The sequence below is a fragment of the Rutidosis leptorrhynchoides genome, chromosome 9 (assembly GCF_046630445.1).
Source record: "Rutidosis leptorrhynchoides isolate AG116_Rl617_1_P2 chromosome 9, CSIRO_AGI_Rlap_v1, whole genome shotgun sequence".
NCBI classification, from domain to species: domain Eukaryota; kingdom Viridiplantae; phylum Streptophyta; class Magnoliopsida; order Asterales; family Asteraceae; genus Rutidosis; species Rutidosis leptorrhynchoides.
Window position 1 is genome coordinate 341,359,667 of NC_092341.1, and position 23,761 is coordinate 341,383,427.

Here is a 23,761-nt window from a genome sequence, read left to right on the forward strand (position 1 = left end):
ACGTCTCGCGAATAGGAAAAAAGTGAGCGGATTTCGTAAGACGATCCACTACAACCCAGATGGCATCGTTCTTCTTAAACGTCTTTGGCAAACCCGTCACTAAATCCATGGTAATGTCATCCCACTTCCATATGAGAATATTGAGCTGTTGTAACAAACCACTAGCCCTCTAATGCTCTATCTTTACTTGCTGACATGTAAGACATTTTGCCACAAACTCTGCCACGTCTCTCTTCATTCCATTCCACCAAAAATTCTTCTTCAAATCCCGGTACATCTTTACAGAACCCGGGTGAATAGAAAATGGGGAACTATGAGCTTCTGTCAATAATGCTTCTCGAATTTCAACATCATTAGGAACACATAATCTGTCACCTTGCCAAAAAACATAATGCTCATCCACCCTGAACTCATGTTGCTTGCCGTTCCCTAGGTTTTGCAACTCACCATCTTCCTTTTGAGCTTCTTTAATTCGGACCACCAAAGTAGGTTCAACTGACAATTGAGCTATGATTCCACATATAGGTTCAGTGTATATCGCTACCTCAAGGTGCTCTAGGTCAGATATGATCTCTGGTTGTGTAATAAGACATGCTATATTACACGAGCTCTTTCTACTCAGGGCATCATCAACAACATTTGCTTTTCTAGGATGATACTGAATGTTATCATCGTAATCCTTTAAGAGCTCTAACCACCTCCTCTGTCTCATGTTAATTCCTTCTGTGTGAAAATGTACATAAGACTTTTATGATCAGTAAAGATATCACAAGTCTCACCATACAAATAGTGCCTCCAAATCTTAAGAGCAAACACAACTGCTGCAAGTTCCAAATCGTGTGTAGGGTAGTTCTTCTCATATGGTTTTAATTGCCTCGAAGCATAGGCGATTACTTTTCCGTGTTGCATAAGAACACACCCCAAACCCTTATTAGAAGCATCACTATAAATCTGAAAGCCACCGGTCCCTTCTAGCACAGTAAGGATCGGTGCGGTAACTAATCTCTTTTTCAACTCTTCAAAACACTTCTCACGTTCTTCATTCCATTCAAACTTTACCCCCCTTTTGATCAGCTGTGTTAAGGGTAAGGCTAAGGTTGAAAAGCCCTCAACAAAGCGACGATAGTAGCCAGCCAAACCCAAGAAACTTCTTACTTCCGTGACTGATCTTGGTCTTGGCCAATTTGTAATAGCCTCAACCTTTGCAGGATCAACTTCAATCCTATTCTCAGATACCACATGTTCGAGAAAGGAAAAGCGCTGCAACCAAAATTCACATTTAGAAAATTTGGTAAATAACTTTTTCTCTCGGAGGATTCCCAATACGATACGCAGGTGCTCTTCATGCTCTTCCTTTGACTTCGAGTAAACTAAAATGTCATCAATGAAGACTATAACATTTTTATCAAGATATTCATGAAAGACACGATTCATTAAATTCATAAAGATAGTCGGAGCGTTCATCAAACCGAATGGCATCACCAAGAATTCGTAATGACCATAACGAGTACGGAATGCCGTCTTTGGAATATCATCAGATTTCACCCGTAACTGATGATAACCTGATCTTAAATCAATCTTTGAGAAGTACTTGGCTTCCTTAAGCTGGTCAAACAAGTCATCTATACGAGGTAAAGGATATCTGTTTCTGATAGTAACTCGATTTAGTTCTCTGTAGTCGATGCATAATCTCATAGAGCTGTCTTTCTTCTTTACAAACAAAATAGGAGCACCCCATGGAGATACACTGGGTCTTATAAATCCAAGGTCCAATAATTCTTGCAATTGTTCTTTCAATTCCATTAACTCCAAAAGTGCCATTTAGTAAGGTGCCTTGGAGATTGGCTCAGCACCAGGTATAAGGTCAATAGTAAATTCAACCTCCCTTTCTGGTGCTAATCCAGGAAGTTCCTCGGGAAATACATCTGGAAATTCTTTAACAATAGTATGATCTTCAATCTTACATGTCTCTTTTGAACTATCGTGAATAACTGCAAGATACCCTTCACAATCGCCACTAATTAGTTTTCTTGCCTTCATAGCAGAAATTAATTTTACAAGTCCATTTGGTGAAGTCCCTTGATACACAAACTCCGGTTTGGTGGCATCTCCGAATACAATTCATTTACCATAACAATCAACATGGGCATGATTTTGAGCCAACCAATCCATCCCTAAGATGATATCAAAATCGCGCATCTCCATAGGAAGTAATTGAGCGTAAAGAACATTATTATTAATGGAGATCGGATAATCACGATAAACACAAGTAATAGTCATAGAATTTCCTAAAGGAGTAGAAATGTAAATAGGAGGATGCAACCCAGAATGAGGCAAATTAACACGTTTAGCAAATGATAATGATATAACAGAATGAGTAGCACCCGTATCAAATAACACATAAGCTTTAGTACCATGTAAAGTAAGAGTTCCAGAGACGGTACCTTCAGCTCGTGCTGCCTAACTAATAGTCATAGTAAATACTCTTCCATTCGTAGTTCCCCGATCCTTTCCCCCATCCTTTTGATTTGTATTCATTTGAGAAGTACAATCTGTAAGACCCTAATATTTATTGTACAGAGCTATAAATAGAGTACATGAAGTGTGGGTGACGTTGTGTATTTAAACTGAGGTCAGAAGCAGAGCTGGGCAAGGTGCGCTCAGCGCACACCTAATGGTGCGTGTGGCGTACTGTCCACTGTAGCCGGGTTCTGCTTGTTTTAATTAGATATTTTGATGGGATTTTTGGTAATTTCACTTGTGGACGAGTTTAAGGCCAGTAGATCAGTTTGGGGAGATTCATAACTCCATTATCAACAACCTTATCCTTTCCACTTCAATTTTAGAGAGAGAGTGAGATTCTTGTGTGAGAAAGCTCAAGCCAAGGAAGGAGGAGCTAGTTTTGGGTCTTAGCTCGAGTTATAAAGTTGCTCATCTAATCACTAGCTACGTTGTGATTGTGGTGGTAAGCTCTAACTTTGATTTCCTTATTTTAATTGATTTAAGGGTTAGGGTTTAGGATAGTGATGAACATAAAACCCATATTTAATGATTTTTGGTGTTCTTGGGTAAGATGGAGTCATGAAGACTCAATGGTAACTAACCTAGGGTTTCAAAGTGTTAATTGATGTTTATGAGTCCTAATTAGTTAGTAAATCACTAGCACACCTAGTAAATTAGTAAATGGGCGTTAGATGGGTTAGTGGATGACCCGAAATGGGTGTGTTGACTTTAAATTAGTCAAAGGGCTAAGGATTGACCTAGTTGGGAAATATGGGTATGAAATACCCTAATTGTGTAATAGTTAGTGTTGTTGGACCTTAATCACTAGCTTTTAAGTGATTAACGATGGTCTTGACCCTTAAGGGGCGGTTTTGGTGAAATGGGGCATTTAATGCATTTAAGTCATTAAATGCACATGAGTGAAGTGTTGGTATTTAGTCCAACAACTTTGTTTGTTGCTCGAGTACTTATTATATTAGGTACTTTGCCTTGAAGCTTGCGGAAGTATAAAACATTCACTGAAGGCGTTAAGGTGAGTGGAATAATTGTATGCGTATGTATATAATGTATTTATTTGTATGCTATGGTATGAACCAAAGAGCCGGTAGTGCCATAGTATGTGCGAGCGTGCTATGATGTGAACCAAAGAGCCGGTAGCGTCATAGTACGTGTGTTGTAGTGTAAACCAAAGAGCCTGTAGCATTACTGTACGAGTTGTTAGAGTGTGAACCAAAGAGCCGGTAGCACTTTAACGCGAGTATGACTCGGGTTGTGATGTGAACCAAAGAGCTGATAGCATCATAACCGATGCGTATGGTGTGAACCATAGAGCAGGTAGCACCATGACGAGAGGATGGTTAACCATGGTTGCGTATTGTTTTGTAGCATATTGTATTATGTCGAATATATGTTATTGATTATGCTAGTAGCAGTTTGTTGGAGAGTATTAGCTTTGTACTTGAGATGGTATGCTAATTGTATTGCTAGCATATATGCGGTATATGTGTAAGTGATTGCAAGAAGGTATATTATATATATGGGTATAATTATTGCATTCACTAAGCTTTGCTTACCCTCTCGTTGTTTATATTTTTATAGGCTCCGGTGGAGACAAGGGTACGGGCATTCGTACAGATTAGAGATCCCGTTTGTTTGTTAGGGGACGCTTTTGGATGTGATAGCTTTTGGAGTTTCGACCACACTAGTTTAAATTCCAAACAACACTATGAGCTTTTGGAGTTCGACCGAGATTTGGGTAGTTTAACCCCAAACACCATGCTCATAGTTTCGTTTGGAATTTAAACTAGTGTGGTCGAAACTCAAACTTTTGTATAAAACTCGTATTACGGCATATGTGGGCCCGTTTTCGTAAAACTTATTTTATTATTGAATCGTGTGAGTTTTAACTATTATATCATGATGTGAAAAGCGTTTCGTCTAAATATGTCGGGAAGTGGGAGATCTTTATTTGAAAATGGACAAAACCGGACAGAACTGAAATTGGCCTGTGCGTGGCTCACTTTTCTAAAAAAAAAAAAAAAAAATCTTTCGCGTGTTCGCACTACAACAAAAGTGAGAATATAGGACTTTTTTTCTAGGACCTAGTAAAATAAGGTCGTAAAAGCTACTTAGATAGGACTAGATGATATTTAGGGTCCCATTATGATATATTCTTTTAGAGTGGGGTCCTAAAGAGCTCTTTTCTAGGACACGTTATTTTTTGTGTCCTATTATCAAATATTTTCATAGGACACTTAGAAAGTGGATCCTAATAGATGAGCTTATAAGGCCTTTATTCGTTAGTGTCTCATTATGTGTTTATGTAATAGGACACTTGTTATTAACGTTATATAAAATATACGTTTAGAGGCCATTTATTTCCAAGAGTCTTATTATATTGTAGCATAGTAGGACATTTTGTACATATGTCCTATAAATGTATGTTATTAGGACACTTAAATTATCAGTAGGACATATAACTTTTTGGGGTCCCAATTATCATATGAGCTAATATGAGATAATTTGACATTTAAATTGTGGATCATATAAAGGGACTTTATAAGACAATTAATTATTGTTGTCTCATTATTTGGTAATATAATAGGACACATGATATGACGGTCATATCAAATGATTTTTTATAAGACGTCTATTTGTGTGAGTCGTATTATAGTAGATCATAATAGGACACTTAGAGTTTTTAAAAGGACTGATTAATTTTTTGAGTCTTAATTATCATATGATTTAATATGACACTTTAATTATGAATCATAAAACGGAATTTTATAAAACATTTAACGTTTTGGTGTCATATTATGTGTTAATTTAATACGACGCTTATATAAAATTTATATGAAATAAACTATCATAGGACATGTATTTGTTTTGGTCGTATTACATCAGAAGCTAATAGGACATGTGATACTTATGTCTAATCACTGTAATTTCTTGGGACACTTTGATGATTTTAATATTACGGAAGAGTTATTGGGGTCATAATTATCATATGATTTCATAGGACACTTTAATTGTGAATTATTAAATAGGACTTTATAAGACATTAACATTATGGTGTCGTATTATGTGTTAATTTAATAGGACACCTTATATAAAAGTCATACATTCCACAATTATTTGTCTTAGTCATATTACATCAAAAGCACATGTGATATTTGTGTCCTATCATTGTGAATTTTTAGGACATTTCGATTTTTTAATATGACGGATGAGTTTTTGGGGTCTAAATTAACATATGATTTCATATGACACTTTAATTGTAAATTATTAAAAGGGACTTTAAATTATATTTAACGGTTTCGTGTCAAATTATGCGTTAATTTAATATGACACCTTATATAAAAGTCATATTAAGTATTATCATAGCTTATTTATTTTTCCTAGTCGTATTATATCGAAACATATTAAGACATTTTGATATTTAGGCCATATCAATGTAAGTTTTTAGGAGACGTTGATTATTTAATAAGGCAAATGAGTTATTTGTGTTTTAATTATTATAAGAATCGAATTCAATTATCTTATGAACATTGCACATTAGGCCAGTAGGTCGAGCTACTGATTCTCAAGTGATGCAGTCCTTATAATATAAAATGGTTTATTTCTTGTCTAATGCAACAAAACATGAATGTCCCAAAACCTCGACTTTTCAGTGCACAAGTGATCTATATATAGTTTATTGAGTCAACTAAATTTAAGATTGGGTATATTTGTTTGTGAAGATTACACTAACAAAGAGGTTAAGGTGAACTAATATTATTACTATAAACCAAGAGCATAAGCAACTGGGTCCTACATTTTCTGGATACTAATACGTGCCCCCCTCTAGACATAAACCGTTTAGAGAACCTAACACTAAAATCATAAACTTCATCACCCTAACACTAAATTCAAAACCATAATACAAACACAACAATACCATAAACACTAAAGTTACTCTAAACAGTGGCGACTCCAAGGGTTACCAAAGGGGGTCCTTTGACCCCATTAAATTATTCTTTTTTCTAATAAAATACTGCTAAAATTTTGTAGGACACCACTAAATTTATAGATAGGACCCCATATACTTTTAAAATTAGTGGTTGTTACAGAAGTAAATAGCCATTCTTTAGGAAAAAAAAATTTACAAAGTACCACTCAAATTGTACAGGACCCCATTGAGTTTTGATCCTAGAATCGCCACTGACTCTAAACCTAAATTGTTGATTTTTGAAGGTCAACCTTTTACCCAAGTAATACGCTTATAACATCTTTACTTCAGCAGTAACACTTATGTCTTTAGCCTAATCATCAAACATTTTCAAATCCATAATAAGTCATAAGCCACAATATCCAAAACAAAAACATATTCATCTTTTAGTAGATAAAAACAACAACAATACTGTTGACCAACTTTCATCCCCAAACTAGCCCTTTTAATGTAAACCAACAGAACCCACAAACTGCATTCTTGATAGCAGCAATATATAATCGGAATGATATATTTCAACATGTTGCAGCACCCAATAACCAGCAGACTCTTCAACAGAAAAAAAAACTTAAAATCCCTTTGACTTGAACAAGCCAACATCCAATAAGACAGCAAGATACAACAGTAACTTCTGACAGTTTGACATTCCCAAAATTGACCCACCATGACCAGAGAACCAGCGACAATAAAAAGATCCAATATCCAACTGATTAGTATGTAGTACTAATTTATCGGTGATCCAACAGATGATAAAACCAGCAACGGAATAATTTTCTTTCAAATAAAAACAGCAGCAATACAAATATCCCAAACTCTTTAGTAAACCATAATAGCACCAATAATTACTCTCAAATCTGACAATAATAGCAGATATTATAATACATGTGTTTGTTTTTTGCACAAAATAGCCACAAGCAGATAATTAACCCAACAGTAAGAGCAGTCAAAACAGCTACAAATCAATAACATCTCTTCATAAATCAGAATACACCATCTCTCAAAAATATAGCAGCTTGTCACTAAAATCTTCATAATTCAGAGACTTCAGTAAATAGAAATACATGTACAACTGAAAATATAACAGTTATAATGAACTTTTTTAGACCCATGTAAACACACACAAGTACACAAGTACACAATAAAGAATAAATCTATCCTTCTCCCCCTTATAATTCCAACCCAAATCCCATGGTAAAAGTAAAATGGTCAAGTCCAAGTTACATGTCATAGAAATATCAACATCAGCAAACAGGTTTGACTTTAACATAGTCACATGTTAATATGAGAAAAAAAGGAGATAAGTAGAAGAAATGAATACCTGTACATTATCATCATAATCTTCCTTACGCAACCATCAGTGCAAAACAAGCTTAATAAGAATCATATTCTCACAATAGAGAGTTCCAAGTCAGTAATGGCCATATATCTCCTTTATACTAACATTGTGGTTCAAATCTCTTGACTTTTAGAGGGTTGCTAAACCTACAAAGTATTCAACTACCATAAATGAAAGAGTTTGATTATAATACTAATTATATTAACATTAGTATACAATAATTAATTGTCAAAGAGATCAAATATGTTCTTTAACTCACATTCGGTCATATTCTAGTAGCTGCAATGTGAACAATGGGTAAAATTGTCAAATTAATAAAAGGAGCGTTTATAAATTGTTTGTAAGAAGTTAAAAATGGTAATTATTGGTAGCCTACCTTCACCCATTGTTGTTTGAGGCACACTTTTGATAGAGTATTTGTGTTAGGTGATATACATAATTGGCATACAGGGTATATTTGAATACCAAATATATCAATCCAATAAACATTGGACTAAATTATGAGACGCTAAAAAAAGATAGAAAGATAAAAAGCTTGATAAAAGAAAGAAATTGTACCTTACAAATTCGACGCTTCAAATCTTATCACATGTTTCTCCCATATAACACTTGTGATGTTTTCATAATATGATATAATATAATGAGACCACAGAACCTACAAAATGGTTTACGACAATTAAATGAAGTAATATAGAGTATTACCAGCGTAACTCTTTCAACAGTGCAATTATCAACATACATTCCTTTGCGAGTACAGGGAAGCCGTTCAAATCTAGAATACTTGGAAATTCTGTTTAAGTAATTTAAACACATATATAGAAAATACACATAATCAAAAAATAATGTAAATCAAGATGTTTTTCAGGTATTTTAAATAATCTATTTTCATATGAAAAGGTATTCTCCGACACCGATAAATTAGATAATTACTTCATATATCATAGATGAGGAAAAAATGTGAGATCACCTAAAGAAGTAAAGCATATAGTTTCGGGTAACTAAAAGGTCAGTTACCCAAAAGGAACACCAAATTTCTGACCAAGCGTTTCAAGTTCAGCCATCACATAGTCTGTAATACAAGGAGTACCTTCTCAAAACATAAAGAACTAAAATTAAATAACAACCAAAATGGTTGTGCACTACAGTTAATCAAATAAGATTGTTATTAATTGATAAATGTAAAAACAAATAGTGTGAATCAAAACCAACACTACCAGAAGCTTGTAACATATGCTAGCGATAAAAGATATTAGAAATTACTCTAATTGTGCACTACACCATGAATACATATTTTACTTTCTGTAACTGGCTTGTTATAATAGCAAAATTACTCCAACTGTGTTTGTTATATAATAAAATATGGTAGGAGGTCTGAACTATGAACAAGCAAAAGAAGTTCAATTGAATTTGTATAGCAATTTAATAACTTCCTAGGGATATTTATTCATTTTAACTGAAAATAAAACACAAAATATAAACTTACAATTAGCGTATAAGCAATCCATCATTCCCTTCTCCAAGTCCAACTACATCAAACAAAATAAAATAAATAAAAAAACATAATAATTCATATCCAAATGATAAAAAGTAAGCATATATGGCACTTCTGGACTACTCCATAAAATGTAGCCTGAAAAGCATAAAAAGCACTGAAATTTGTGGCTTTCAATGTATCAAACAAAACTTAATTTATTTTGGTTTGAGAAATTGATGAAATTACTATCAACCAAGACTCGATAAGGTAGTCCAATTGCCGTATTGTACGAACATAAAAACAGAGTAGTTGATACATAAGGACTAAAAATCACAAATGAAAATAATGATACACATACAACCATACAGAAGCTTGCTAGCAAATCAATTAATTACAAACTTACACGTTTCTAGGGAGGTTTTTTTTTTTTGTTAAATCCTATTTATTCGAGTTCAAAACATCTTCGTTATATCTGACAGGAAAATATACAGACAAAACAACAAATTGGGTGAGATTTAAATGTTTATGTTGAATTAAGAGAGTGGGTATATATTAATTTACTCTTTGATTGCTTTATGTGAGACTACTTTTTTCATTACTTAAAAACCAAAACTAAAGCCATAACTCAAATACATATACTCAATATGCTTCACTTCAACCTGATATTGGACCGATGATGTACACAATCACAATGGAATTCATCTGAGGTACCTCAAAAAGTAAATAACATCCAATAAACACATATAGAATCATACAAACAATCAAAACTGTAAATCTGCATTTTAACAAAAGTAGAAAACGAGTTGAATAAAAATAACCCTAATTAGAAAACATAAAGTAAATAACTTGTATATTTAAGATTAACCGATAACCGAACTGGAATTTCTTCAGAGTGATTCTAGGGTTTCAATCTCTCATGCGCAGAAGTTTGGAAATGATGGGACTAGGAATTAGTTGAGAGAATATTATACGGAGTACCAAATTATAGAGAGTTGGAAAAAGTTGAGGAATTTGAGAACAATTAGTAATGTTGGAGGGAACACTAAAATTTTGCATCGACCATTTTTATTGATTTTTTTTTCATTAGTAGCGGTAAATATGATACGAATAATAATATTATACTCCATATTATACTGACAATTCTCATACTCTTAAATTTGAGTTAAATGGGTTAAGTTTTCGGATCAATTGGAACTTGAAAAAAAATTTAGTCTGACAATGTTAACCAAAACTTAAAAAAAGGTTCAATGAGTTTTTCTCCAACCTATTGAGTTTTATACAAAATATAAAAAAATGAATCAAATGGGTAACAAATCATAAAGTTCAATAAACAGAGACATGTCTAATAGGTCTTATTAATGGATCAAATGGGTCAAGCATAACTAATTTTATCCATCAGTTATCTATGAAAACATTTATGGTTATAACAATTATTATGTATATATATATATATATATATATATATATATATATATATATATATATATATAATAATGTTAATAACTAAAACAATATAATAAAGGTAAAAATCAAATGTAAAGTATATTACCCGGTTGACCCATTTGACCCATTACTCAAACCGACCCAACCTGAACCGTTTGGACCCATTTAGAAATTTTACCGGTTTGACCCATGACCCATTTCAACCCAAAAACGTTTTGACCCGTTACCCAAATCGACCTAACCTGACCCGTTTGCCAGTTATACTTTGTATTATAATTAATCTGTATGATGTATGATATAATTTTATAAGTAATTAACAATTTGAGATCGAGTCGATCTGGAGCTTCTAAAATATCAAACCAGCCAAGCTCGAACTTAAAATACTAGGGTCGAGCTCTATTGAATTTGAAAAAGGCGAGCTCTTGCCTTGTCGATCTCGGCTCGGCTCGTTTACTCCCAAAAGTACAGTATCAGTACGGTACGAATACGATTTCGGGAATTCGTGTACCTAAGGTCATAAGTCTAAATGAAACGAGTATTTTTAAACCTAGGGAGTATTTAGGTCTGGATCAGTTGTCAAATGTCTGTATTTTAGTTATAAATTACTTAAAAGGTGTTTAAGGTATAGAGCCAAACAATTCACTACAAGAACGTGCGGGCATTCCTCCGCTCGTTGAAACCAAAGCTAGTGAACCAAATATGCATCAATTGAAGTTTATAGCTCATACTTATATTTCGATTAGTTAGATTCAAATCCACTATTTACTTTATAGTGCTCTTAGCGATACACGTTTTTTTATGTAATTTAGATTTGGTAAACTAAATAAGCTCGACTACCTCGTCTGACTCAAAACACTTAAATTTCAAAGCAAAGTACATACCGTTATGCTCTTTCCCATTGTCATACCGACATGTCACATTTATGGCAGTTTGCTTTGGTGAGTTGCTTGTGTCATTGTCACCTTCAATGGTTAATTTCTAGTTTGACCCCGGCTGGGAAAGCTCATTGCTTGTTTTGGTGTCTCGGGTATGGTAATGGAATTGATGTTTGGATGCGGTTCAGGTGATTCCTAGTCTAGTTATAGCCTGCGATTTGCAACGTTAGTCGTCGACGGCTTTAAGCTTTTTTGGTCAACTTAGGGTTTTCGGTGGTGTTTGGTCATCGATTTGATGGTGTCAGGTGATTTGATATTATTGGATGGCTCATTTCTTCAGTTTCATGGTCTATGTATCTCATTTTTGTTCATTTTGTCTTCTTCACAGGATCACTAGAGGACGCAATCAATTGCAAGCATGCATTTACATCTTATTAGATTTTTTAGGAATGCTTATATATGAGTTTGGTTGTTTGTATCAAGTTAATAGTTTGTTTTTAGCATATTTGCAATGTTGATAGGATCGTTGTCAATGACTTAGTATCAAAAGATCATTAGATATTGTCAAACAGACCGTCTAGGTCTAGAGTATGTAATAATTTGTGCTTCAACTAGATCTTCAGATCTATTTTAATTTAATTATATTTTTTGCCAAAAAATATTTTTAAAATGATATATTTAAGATCAGTTAGTCTAATTCTTATCTCGTTCATACTTAATTTGATAAAAATAAATTAAAAATCTAAAACATAAAATAATTAAAACATTTAGTATGTGTTACGGAGTAATTAAAATGTTTTAAGAATAAGCGCACAAAATGCCATACAGTTTCTCTCCAAAAATTTTTGAACTCTCTTTTCTCATATTCTCAAAATTTTTTGAATTCCCTCTTCTCATTTTCAATTCCGTCATATCCGCACAACACACAACTGCTCTCTCTATCATGACCATCTCCTTTCTCATCTTTATCTTTTCTTATAATCTAAAATCTATTGTGTTTATCCTATTTAGATTTAAAAAATTATTTTGGTTCTCATTTAGCTTCGTGTATCGATTAGTAACACTTGTTGATTATCCCCAATTACATCTTTATCAAACCCTAAAAAAAAAAAAAACTCTTGCCAGGTCAAATTACATAATCGTTTGTGTTAATTGGATGTTCATCTTCTGCGAATAGGTGCTGCCATTCCTTCAATTAATCTCCACTGGTATTGTTGTTTCTTTTTTATCTTCTCCTTTGGAGTTGACGTTTGTGTATTGAGTCACCGCTTTCACCTTCGTTCAATTACTTGGCAATGAGCAACAATTTAAGGGTTTTTCCCATTGTGGTTGTGCTGTTTGAAAATGAAATTAGGGTTATAGTTGTGCCATTTATGTAGCTATGATATATTCATATGATTTTCTCAAATAGTTCTATACGAACAAGTCGTGTTTTTGGAAAGAGGAATTCGTAAAATGTATTTGTTTTCAGATGGACTTTTGGACTTCGTGTTGGGAAATTACGGCCTCACTAATTCCCACCACCCAGCCCAACAATAATAGTAAAGAAATAAGAACAATACACAACACAAGATTTAACGTGGAAACTCCAAAACAGGAGAAAAACCACCGGCCCCCAAAAAGAGAAATACACTATATCACAAATTGTTACAATGATATAGACGACTCTCTTAAGCCAACTACACTCTCCAAAATATTTAACTAATACAACTCTCAAACAAGGGTAAGAAAGAAAGAAATAATCAAATACTTAAAGTGTATTGATTGGTGCGATTTGAAATGAAGACTTAGCCCCTCTTATATAACCAAGTCACTCACCCCTCACATCTTCCTCCCACCAATGTGGGATAAACATATCTTCTACTAGCCAAAATAAACCAACAAATCTCCACCTTTTGGATAGAAGAAGATAACCATGCTTCCACATTGCAAGGATAACCGATGTAGACGCTTCCTCGACGACAACTTCAAGATCCTCATCTTCATGCCGTTGACATTATCTCCCAAGAGACAAAACTTGCATCTTCATCGAACATTGTCTAAACCGACAATCATTGTCATCACAGACAATCATAACTCTTAACAAGAATTATCATACTCCACCATTAAGAGTATAGCACTTAGAATATCACATTCCAAGCATTTCACCTCGGCACATGTTGTTGAACAACCAGCTTAAACTTTATGGTGCAACTTCCTGTTTGGCTTTCCCTGGAAGTTTCATCAGCTACAACATCAGTTTCCACCACACAACCTGCATCAACGCCAAACCAATGCCCATGTGTAATTGTGGAACCACTAACGAACATCCCTTTCCACGGTGGCGCGGACACACCATGAGGATGACGTGACTTCAGAGGAATTCGTCACTCTCCGTAACAACGGAGACAATGTTAGCGTCTTTGGAGCCATTTGCCGGATTAGCTCCACCGGGACAATTAACCCTTACATGTCCAGTCTTCCCGCACTTCCAGCATGTCAGATTCTTTCTAGAGTTTCTCTTCTGCCTATCCGAACACAACACTATCGTATCTCCTGATGACGAGATCCCGTTACCTTCCAGTCTTTTCTCCTCGGATAGGAGCTTGCTAGTAACGTCTTCAAACTTCAGAGTTTTCTTCCCATACATCAAAATAGGTTTCATGTGTTCATAAGACGATGATAAAGATAATATCAACCTCAAAGCTTTATCTTCATCATCCGTTTTAACTCCAATAGCCTCCAGTTCTGAAACAATACCGTTAAGAATACTTAGATGATCTGAAATCTTTGAACCCCCATCCATACGCAGAGTATGAAATTGTTCTTTAAGACACAACCGATTTGAGATGCCCTTGCTCTGGTACAACTGCTCTAGTTTAACCCAAAGCTCCTTTGCCGTTGATAACCCGTGCACATTTGCAAGCACGTTCTTTGCAAGACACAAACGAATCGCACTTGCTGCCCTCAAATCCATATCATCCCATTCTTCTTCATCGAACTTACTGCTAGAATCACTGCCAGGAACAAGGGTGGGTTTACCCTTCAAAGCCTTGTGTAAACCGGACTGAATCAACACATCCTTGACTTGAACCTGCCATAAGCCAAAATTGATCATCCCATCAAATTTCTCTACATCAAACCTCATTGGACTGAACTTTGACATCGTATCCGTATCCTATAGACAACACTTTCTCTGATTTTGCTCACGTTTCGAATAGCCAAAAGATGTAGCAGGTAGCCAGGACCCTTTAAATCGGAAATCCACAACTAGGCCACTAACAAATCCAACTATTACTACGAATCAGAAAAAATATTGTCTAACCAGATACCCTATACGATCAATAGAACTCGTTTCTGATGTGGACGATCCACTCCCGTGGCAACCACAGAGCATACTCCGACTCCTATAACCGAGACCCCCGTCAAACCTGACGCTCTGATACCAGTTGTTGGGAAATTACGGCCTCACTAATTCCCACCACCCAGCCCAACAATAATAGTAAAGAAATAAGAACAATACACAACACAAGATTTAACGTGGAAACTCCAAAACAGGAAAAAAACCACCGGCCCCCAAAGAAAGAAATACACTATATCACAAATTGTTACAATGATATAGACGACTCTCTTAAGCCAACTACACTCTCCAAAATATTTAACTAATATAACTCTCAAACAAGGGTAAGAAAGAAAGAAATAATCAAATACTTAAAGTGTATTGATTGGTGCGATTTGGAATGAAGACTTAGCCCCTCTTATATAACCAAGTCACTCACCCCTCACATCTTCCTCCCACCAATGTGGGATAAACATATCTTCTACTAGCCAAAATAAACCAACACTTCGAACACCAACTAAGCATTCGTGGTTACAAATTCAACCAAACTAATCAAAAACAGATGGTAGAAATTCCATATTTGGGCATAACACTAATTCAGATCTAGGGTTCCATAGAGGTTTATTTTAATTGTTTTTTTTTTTTTTTTAGTTTTCTTTATTGCATATTGTCATAATATTTAATAACTATAACTATGCTTGTTTTTAACTCTTCTTTAAGCTATCCTCCATATTTTGATTCTATAAGTACAATGGTCAATATGAGTACCATACTTCAGAACCCTGATTTCCTCTTTTGATTTGCTTTTCAATCTCGATGTTTGATATATCCTAATCATTTGATATCAATGAAAATGACATAATTTTTTTTATTGGAATCAAATGTATTACATGATCAGGTGTGATAAATTCAATGTTTGATATCAAAGGCTTTCATGTACAAACTATTGCTTATTACCTGTACATATAATTAGATAAGAAACAATAATTGACATCAAAGACTTTCATTTTTTGGGTGACAGTGCATAATGGAACAAGAATAGCTGATATATCCATATAATCAGGTAAGAGACGGTAATTGACATAAAGTTTTTTCATACGGTTCATCATTATTTGGTATTTAAAATGTTGTGTTTGTGCAGTACGCTCACAAGAAGTGTGTTCAACATTTGTGTAATGAAAAGGGTGACTTAACTTGTGAGATATGCCATCATCCATATTCAAATTGAGTGACGTTTCAAATCAGTTGTTTTCACATGACATCGTTGCCACTCTTGACTATTACATCATTGCTTTTCAGCTGCCTTACTCGTCTATTAGTTTTTACGCATTTGAACTATATAAGAATGTAACTACAAATGTGTTTTCCTGTTATATCGTATATCTATTGGTATATTTTTTTATGAGATCTCGTTGTAATGTGATCAACATCCTCAAATTCTGCAGTTACTACAACTGATGTCTAGAGTGGTCACAAACTAAATTTAGTTACATATGAGTTGATACGACTTGTAGGTGGTGGCTTAGCTGGTATAACTGCTGCTTCATTAACGTTTCATTTGGATGACGTTAGAACTTAGAACACGTCTCTCAGCACAGGTTAGAATTTGTGGTATGTTTCTTTTATTAGCTTAGTTGTTAGCCAAGAAAATGTAATTCACAACCTTTTAGCATACTCCAGATTTTAATTGCAACACCTCAAAAAATCTGTTACTACCATGGTTTGAGATTTTGTTCATATGAAAATGCTTATATATGTTTTTGGTATTGCAGACTAAAGTGACTTACTATAGAGGTATATGGCATGCTTTATGTACTATAAGTAGGGAAGAGGGCATCTTTGGACTATACAAAAGACTGGTGCTTGTTTATTGGTATTTATCCTTTAAATACAAATTTTTAATTATTTTGAGTGTATAATTTTCTTCCTTTTAACTACATGATTTACATGGTGTGTGTCCTAACTTTTAGCAGTTAGCTTTCTAGTTTACGATACTGCAAGATCTTATTGGTGTTATATAGTTTTACTTGAAGTACCTGGTGACTTGTGAGATATGACTTAACATGTTTTAGGATACTAATTTGTTTTTAACTTTTCTATGCTTTATTTTCGGTAGTTTCTCAAAGAGTATACTGTATACTTTTATGTGTTTGCTTAACCTTTTGAAGACTTGTAATTGAGGATCTTGGCCGCTAACTTTTGAGTGTTCTCTTCACATGACATTGTTGGTAGAACTAGCGATAAATAATTAGTAGAAATTTACAATTTGAAGTTATGTTTATTATCTCATGTAACCTTTACACACTGCAATGTTTCCAAGAAATAATCATTAACATTTCATTTACTTTTTTTTGCAGGTTCATTTAGAGCAAAATAAAAGACTGAAATGGAAGGCAGTTAAGGTAATGTGAACCAAGATGAATTTTGGGGGAATACAGATTGGACTAGATGGTGTGAGGTAGACGTTCAAGTGACCATGAAAAATAAAAATTACTTAGGCTAATTGGTTTATTTGATACAGTCAATGATGCTATTGGTGCTTCTATTGCATGGCCTTGTGCGTTTATCTCGGTATGTCCTTGTTAAACTTGTAATAATTAAGATTAAAATTAATTTTTATAACATGCACCTTTGTGGTTATAAATGGATGGTTTATTTGTAGGTGGTACCTTTAGATTCATAAAGATACATGCTGATCCAAGACGTTATGCGTTGCTTTTCATTGTCTTTACTTTCTCTGCCAAATTTTATTAAATTTTATTCGAAGTCTTTATATGTTGGATTATTTGTGAACTTTTTATGTTTAGTGTTTTTCATCTACGTTATGGAAAAATTTATGAAGTATAATTATGTTTACATTATATTTGTTTTAGAGTATAAATTATTAATTAGGTGTCCATAATCATATAAAATAAAAACCGCAAACGCTAAACCGCCCAAAATTTAAAAACCGAATCGAATTCGGATATCTGACCCGAATAACTGAACCGGACCCGAGCATCCGATTTGAATCCGATTATTCGAGTCATGTTCAAAAATTCAAACCGGATCCGGATACCCGAATCGGAACCGAATATTCGAACCATATCTGAATATCGATCTGAAAATCATTCAAATTAGAACTTTTTTAATGGTACCAACCTTAAAAATCATTATATTAGGACTCTATATGTGGTATAAAGTAACATATCATTATATATGAGGACCCATTTTATGGTTTTAAGGTTTAAGATATTTATATTCGGACTTTTTTTAGTGGTACTAATCTTAAAAATCATTATATTAGGACTCTTTTATGTGGTACTAAAGTAACATTTGTGCATATTAGGACCTTTATTCTTGGTACTAAACAAGAATATCGATAAATTAGGACTCTTTTTATTGGTACTAATGTAGTATTTTTTATAATAGGACTCTTATTTTGGTACTAACATAATATTGAGACCATTTTTGTTAGTCCTTACGAAAGATAAAATTTAATTTGGACCCCTTTGTTGGTACTAATATATTCTTTTTTTACTTTTGAGACCCTTTTATATGTCCCAATCTAAATAGAAGTCACTCGATATATACTTGTAAGGACTTTTCGGTGTGGTCGTTATATATATTATAGGACCCGATAATTGGTTTCATAATCTTATTGCCTTTTAGGACACTTTTTTGCGTCTATACTTTATACGACCGCCTTAGTTGGTACACATGTCCTGTTGGTCCTTTCAGTCCAAAAGGTCTTATAAAGTGACATTATAGGACCAATTTGGGTGTCCTATATGTACACTTTTGTTGTAGTGTCGGTTGGTTATTGGTTTGGGTTGTTACAAGTGGTATCAGAGCATGGTCTAAGGGATTTAGGCAACTTGAGATAGGTGCCTAGACTTAGATTTATTTGTGTATGCGCTTTATGCGGGACTTGTAGGATACGGGTCGGGCCGGGAGTTGATTAGTGTTTAGGTTTATGTGAGCTAACCTTGCGCTAATTGTTTTATGTTGTGTTAGCAACTATCAAGCGAGATAGACGTTGTACTAGCAAGTTAATGCGACGTGCTCGCGTAACAATGATTAGCTACCATTGTTACGGGTTCAAATCGTGTCAAACAAGCGATGTACGACGATTGTTGAGCAAGATGGGGTAGTGTAGTGTATATGTATATACATATGTGTTAAGTCCTTTCGTTTCGTTGCTTAAATTTTTCCGTTTTATAGTATGAAGACGAGAAACGGACCCGAGAACAATGAAGGGTGTACGAGCGAGGATGTCGAGTTTATGGCCAATGTTGAGGCCATTATGCAAATGCGTCATGCGGCCTTCTTAGAGGATGTTAAGAAGATGTTTTTGGATTCGATTGACGAACAAGTAGTCAATCTAGTCAAGGAACAAGTTAAGATTGTTCTTAAAGAGGATAACGCTGGAAGGCGAGACTTCCAATATAAAAACTTCAAAGATGCCCAACCTCCCACCTTTGAAGGTGAGCGAGACCCACTCAAGAGTGCTCGATGGATCTCCGATATGGAGGGGGCCTTTCGTACTAGTGAGTGCCCTCTCGATAAAAAGACGAGGTTTGGTAGTAGCATGATGAGGGGTGATGCCAAGCTGTGGTGGGACGTGAAAATCCGACTTTATGGCGAAGAACAAAGTATGAGTTTGACGTAGGACGAGTTTAAAGAAGAATTTTTCAAGGAGTACCGAACTTCGGCCGATCTTTCAAAGCTTAAGGACGAGTTACGTACTTTAAGGCAAGGGTCAATGGATTTGAACACACTCAAGTCCACTTTCTTATCAAAGACCCAATTTTTCCCGGAGTATGACGGGAATGATCATATGTTGAAAGAAGATTTCTACCGAACCTTGAATGATAACTATCAAGAAAGGATTATTAGGAATTCGGCGAAGACTTTTGATGAGCTATTTGATATCGCTAAGGGTTTTGAGTCGCTTGCTCCGAGAAAGAGTGACTTCACCTTTGGCAAACGAAAATTTGAAGCTACTAGCCACTCGAACAAGAAAAGCAAAAGTGTGACCGAGAGCGTCGGTAGTGTAAGAAAGGGGGCTTCTAAGGGTTTTGGACCCACGTGCTACAATTGTGGTCGATAAGGGCACTTGGCCCGTGATTGTACGAACTCATCTTTCAACAAAATCGTTTGTTTTAATTGTAATAAAGAAGGGCACAAGAGGCCGGAGTGTCCCGATTTGCGCAACGATAATGTTAAGCGGCTAGAGAAGGCGGCAGGTATGGCTAGGGGTCGCAATTATTTGATGACCAATGAGGAAGCCAAGCAATCTAACGAAGTTGTCTCAGGTACTTTCATGGTTAATTCTAATCCTGCAAGGATACTCTTTGATATTGGTGCAAACTTGTCATTTGTGTCACCAAAATTTGTGCCTAAACTTGATAGGCTGTTAGCTAAGTTAAGTCATCCGATAGAAGTTGAAATAGCGGATGGCAAGACGGTGCTAGTGGTTGATGTGTGTAAAAATTGTAATGTTGTGTTTGGTGCCGAAAACTTTAAAATTCTCATCCCGATGACTTTGGGTGATTTTGATATCGTTGTTGGTATGGATTGGCTCGATCATAATAGATCCGATATTGCATGCCATAAAAAATCTATTCGAGTGAAGACCCCTAGTGGGGGAGAGTTAATTATTCAAGGTGATAAACGAAGAAGACTTGTGCTGATATGCACTTTTGCGCGGGCACATCGTTTTCTTGTTAGTGGTGGCAGGGCTTTTCTTGCCCATGTTGTTGATACTATTGACGAGCCACCACCCATTAGTGAAATTTCGGTGGTGAATGAATTTGAAGACGTTTTTCCGGATGAGTTACCGGGTGTTCCGGCGGGAAGACAAGTAGAATTTCGCATTGAGTTGGTTCCGGGGGCTACCCCCATTGCTAAAACTCCTTATCGTTTAGCACCAACGGAAATGCAAGAGTTGTTAAATCAAACCCAAGAGTTGCTTGAGAAGGGTTTCATTCGACAGAGTGCTTCGCCATGGGGCGCTCCGGTATTATTCGTGAAGAAGAAGGATGGTAGTATGCGGATGTGCATCGATTATCGGGAGTTGAACAAAGTGACGATCAAGAATCGTTATCCATTGCCTAGGATTGACGATTTGTTTGACCAACTCCAAGGTGCAACATATTTTTCTAAAATCGACCTACGGTCCGGCTATCACCAAATGCGGGTTCGTGAGGAAGATATCAAGAAAACGGCTTTTCGAACGCGTTATGGGCATTTTTAATTCGTAGTTATGCCTTTTGGTCTTACGAATGCACCGGCGGCATTCATGGATCTTATGAACCGAGTGTGCCAACCTATGTTGGACAAGTCGGTAATTGTGTTCATTGACGACATACTTGTCTATTCGAAGAGTATGAAGGAACATGAACATCATTTGCGGTGTGTGTTAAAGACGTTGCGGAAGAAGAAGTTGTATGCTAAATTCTCCAAATGTGAATTTTGGCTAAGGGAAGTTCAATTCCTTGGCCACATTGTGAACAAAGATGGTATTCAAGTAGATCCGGGGAAGATAGAAACGGTGAAGAGTTGGGGACGACCGACTACGTCTACGAAAATCCGAAGTTTTCTCGAATTGGCCGGTTATTATCGTCGGTTTATCCAGGACTTTTCTAAGATCGCTTCTCCATTGACGAAATTGACGAGAAAGAACGCAAGATTTAATTGGGAGAACGATCAAGAAATTGCTTTTCAATTGTTAAAAGAGAAGTTATGTCAAGCTCCGGTGTTAGTGTTGCCGGAAGGTGTAGAAGACATGACGGTTTATTGTGATGCTTCTTTAAATGGGCTCGGGTGTGTTCTAATGCAAAGGGGTATAGTCATCGCTTATGCCTCTCGACAATTAAAGGAACACGAAACGAGATATCCGACTCATTATCTTGAGTTGGCGGCGGTTGTTCATGCGTTAAAAATTTGGCACCATTACTTGTATGGTGTCAAGTGTACGATTTATTCGGATCACAAGAGTTTGAAACACCTTTTTGATCAACGAGATTTGAATAATCGTCAACGTAGGTGGATGGATGTGGTGAAAGACTATGATTGTGAAATACTTTATCATCCGGGCAAGGCGAATGTGGTTGCGGATGCGTTAAGTCGAAAGAGTCATCACCCGGCATTACGATTGGGATTGTTACGTATGATCATTACTAACGATTTTCTTGTAAAGCTTGGCGAGACTCAAATCGAAGCTTTTGTTAACAATAAGCATGAGGAACGAATCGTGGGACAAACGGAGCTTTTGTTATCTTCCCTCTTGTCATGCGGCTTGGATCGCCAGGACGCGCTCCGATTCTAGTGGGGGAGAGTTGTAAGACCCTAATATTTATTGTACAGAGCTGTAAATAGAGTACATGAAGTGTGGGTAACGTTGTGTATTTAAACTGTGATCAGAAGCAGAGCTGGGCAAGGTGCGCTCAGCGCACACCTAATGGTGCGCGTGGCGCACTGTCCACTGTAGCCGGGTTCTGCTTATTTTAATCAGTTATTTTGATGGGCTTTTTGGTAATTTCACTTGTGGACGAGTTTAAGGCCAGTAGATCAGTTTGGGGAGAGTCATAACTCCATTATCAACAACCTTACCCTTTCCACTTCAATTTTAGAGAGAGAGTGAGATTCTTGTGTGAGAAAGCTCAAGCCAAGGAAGGAGGAGCTAGTTTTGGGTCTTAGCTCGAGTTATAAAGTTGCTCATCTAATCACTAGCTACGTTGTGATTGTGGTGGTAAGCTCTAACTTTGATTTCCTTATTTTAATTGATTTAAGGGTTAGGGTTTGGGATAGTGATGAACATAAAACCCATATTTAATGATTTTGGGTGTTCTTGGGTAAGATGGAGTCATGAAGACTCAATGGTAACTAATCTAGGGTTTCAAAGTGTTAATTGATTTTTATGAGTCCTAATTGGTTAGTAAATCACTAGCACACCTAGTAAATTAGTAAATGGGTGTTAGATGGGTTAGGGGATGACCCGAAATGGGTGTGTTGACTTTAAATTAGTCAAAGGGCTAAGGATTGACCTAGTTGGGAAATATGGGTATGAAATACCCTAATTGTGTAATAGTTACTGTTGTTGGACCTTAATCACTAGCTTTTAAGTGATTAACGATGGTCTTGACCCTTAAGGGGCAGTTTTGGTGAAAATGGGGCATTTAATGCATTTAAGTCATTAAATTCACATGAGTGAAGTGTTGGTATTTAGTCCAACAAGTTTGTTTGTTGATCGAGTACTTATTATATTAGGTACTTTGCCTTGAAGCTTGCGGAAGTATAAAACATTCACCGAAGGCGTTAAGGTGAGTGGAATAATTATATGTGTATGTATATAATGTATTTATTTGTATGCTGTGGTATGAACCAAAGAGCCGGTAGTGCCATAGTATGTGCGAGCGTGCTATGATGTGAACCAAAGAGCCAGTAGCGTCATAGTACGTGTGTTGTAGTGTGAACCAAAGAGCCGATAGCACTACGGCACGAGTTGTTAGAGTGTGAACCAAAGAGCCGGTAGCACTTTAACGCGAGTATGACTCGGGTTGTGATGTGAACCAAAGAGCCGGTAGCATCATAACCGATGCGTATGGTGTGAACCAAAGAGCCGGTAACACCATGACGTGAGGATGGTTAACCATGGTTGCGTATTATTTTGTAGCATATTGTATTATGTCGAATATATGTTATTGATTACGCTAGTAGCGGTTTGTTGGAGATTATTAGCTTTGTACTTGAGATGGTATGCTAATTGTATTGCTAGTATGTATGCGGTATATGTGTAAGTGATTGCAAGTAGGTATATTATATATATATATGGGTATAA

General features: G+C 35.7%; 1 long non-coding RNA gene and 1 pseudogene across 3 annotated transcripts; one reads left to right on the top strand and one right to left on the bottom strand.

The window, feature by feature from the left end:
• Positions 1–2,121: 2,121 nt before the first annotated feature.
• On the bottom strand, positions 2,122–9,896 carry LOC139869130 (uncharacterized; annotated as a pseudogene).
• A 2,640-nt stretch (positions 9,897–12,536) lies between these two features.
• Positions 12,537–17,645, top strand: LOC139866599 (uncharacterized). Of its 3 annotated transcripts, none has more exons than XR_011765497.1 (6): positions 12,537–12,826; positions 15,959–16,000; positions 16,079–16,284; positions 16,383–16,535; positions 16,710–16,810; positions 17,295–17,645. It is a non-coding gene; the product is annotated as an uncharacterized lncRNA (long non-coding RNA). The 3 variants fall into 3 exon arrangements; XR_011765498.1 differs by lacking the exon at positions 12,537–12,826 and having other exon boundaries at positions 15,447–16,000; positions 17,295–17,339; positions 17,459–17,645; XR_011765496.1 differs by lacking the exon at positions 12,537–12,826 and having other exon boundaries at positions 15,447–16,000; positions 17,295–17,643.
• The last annotated feature ends 6,116 nt before the right edge of the window (positions 17,646–23,761 follow it).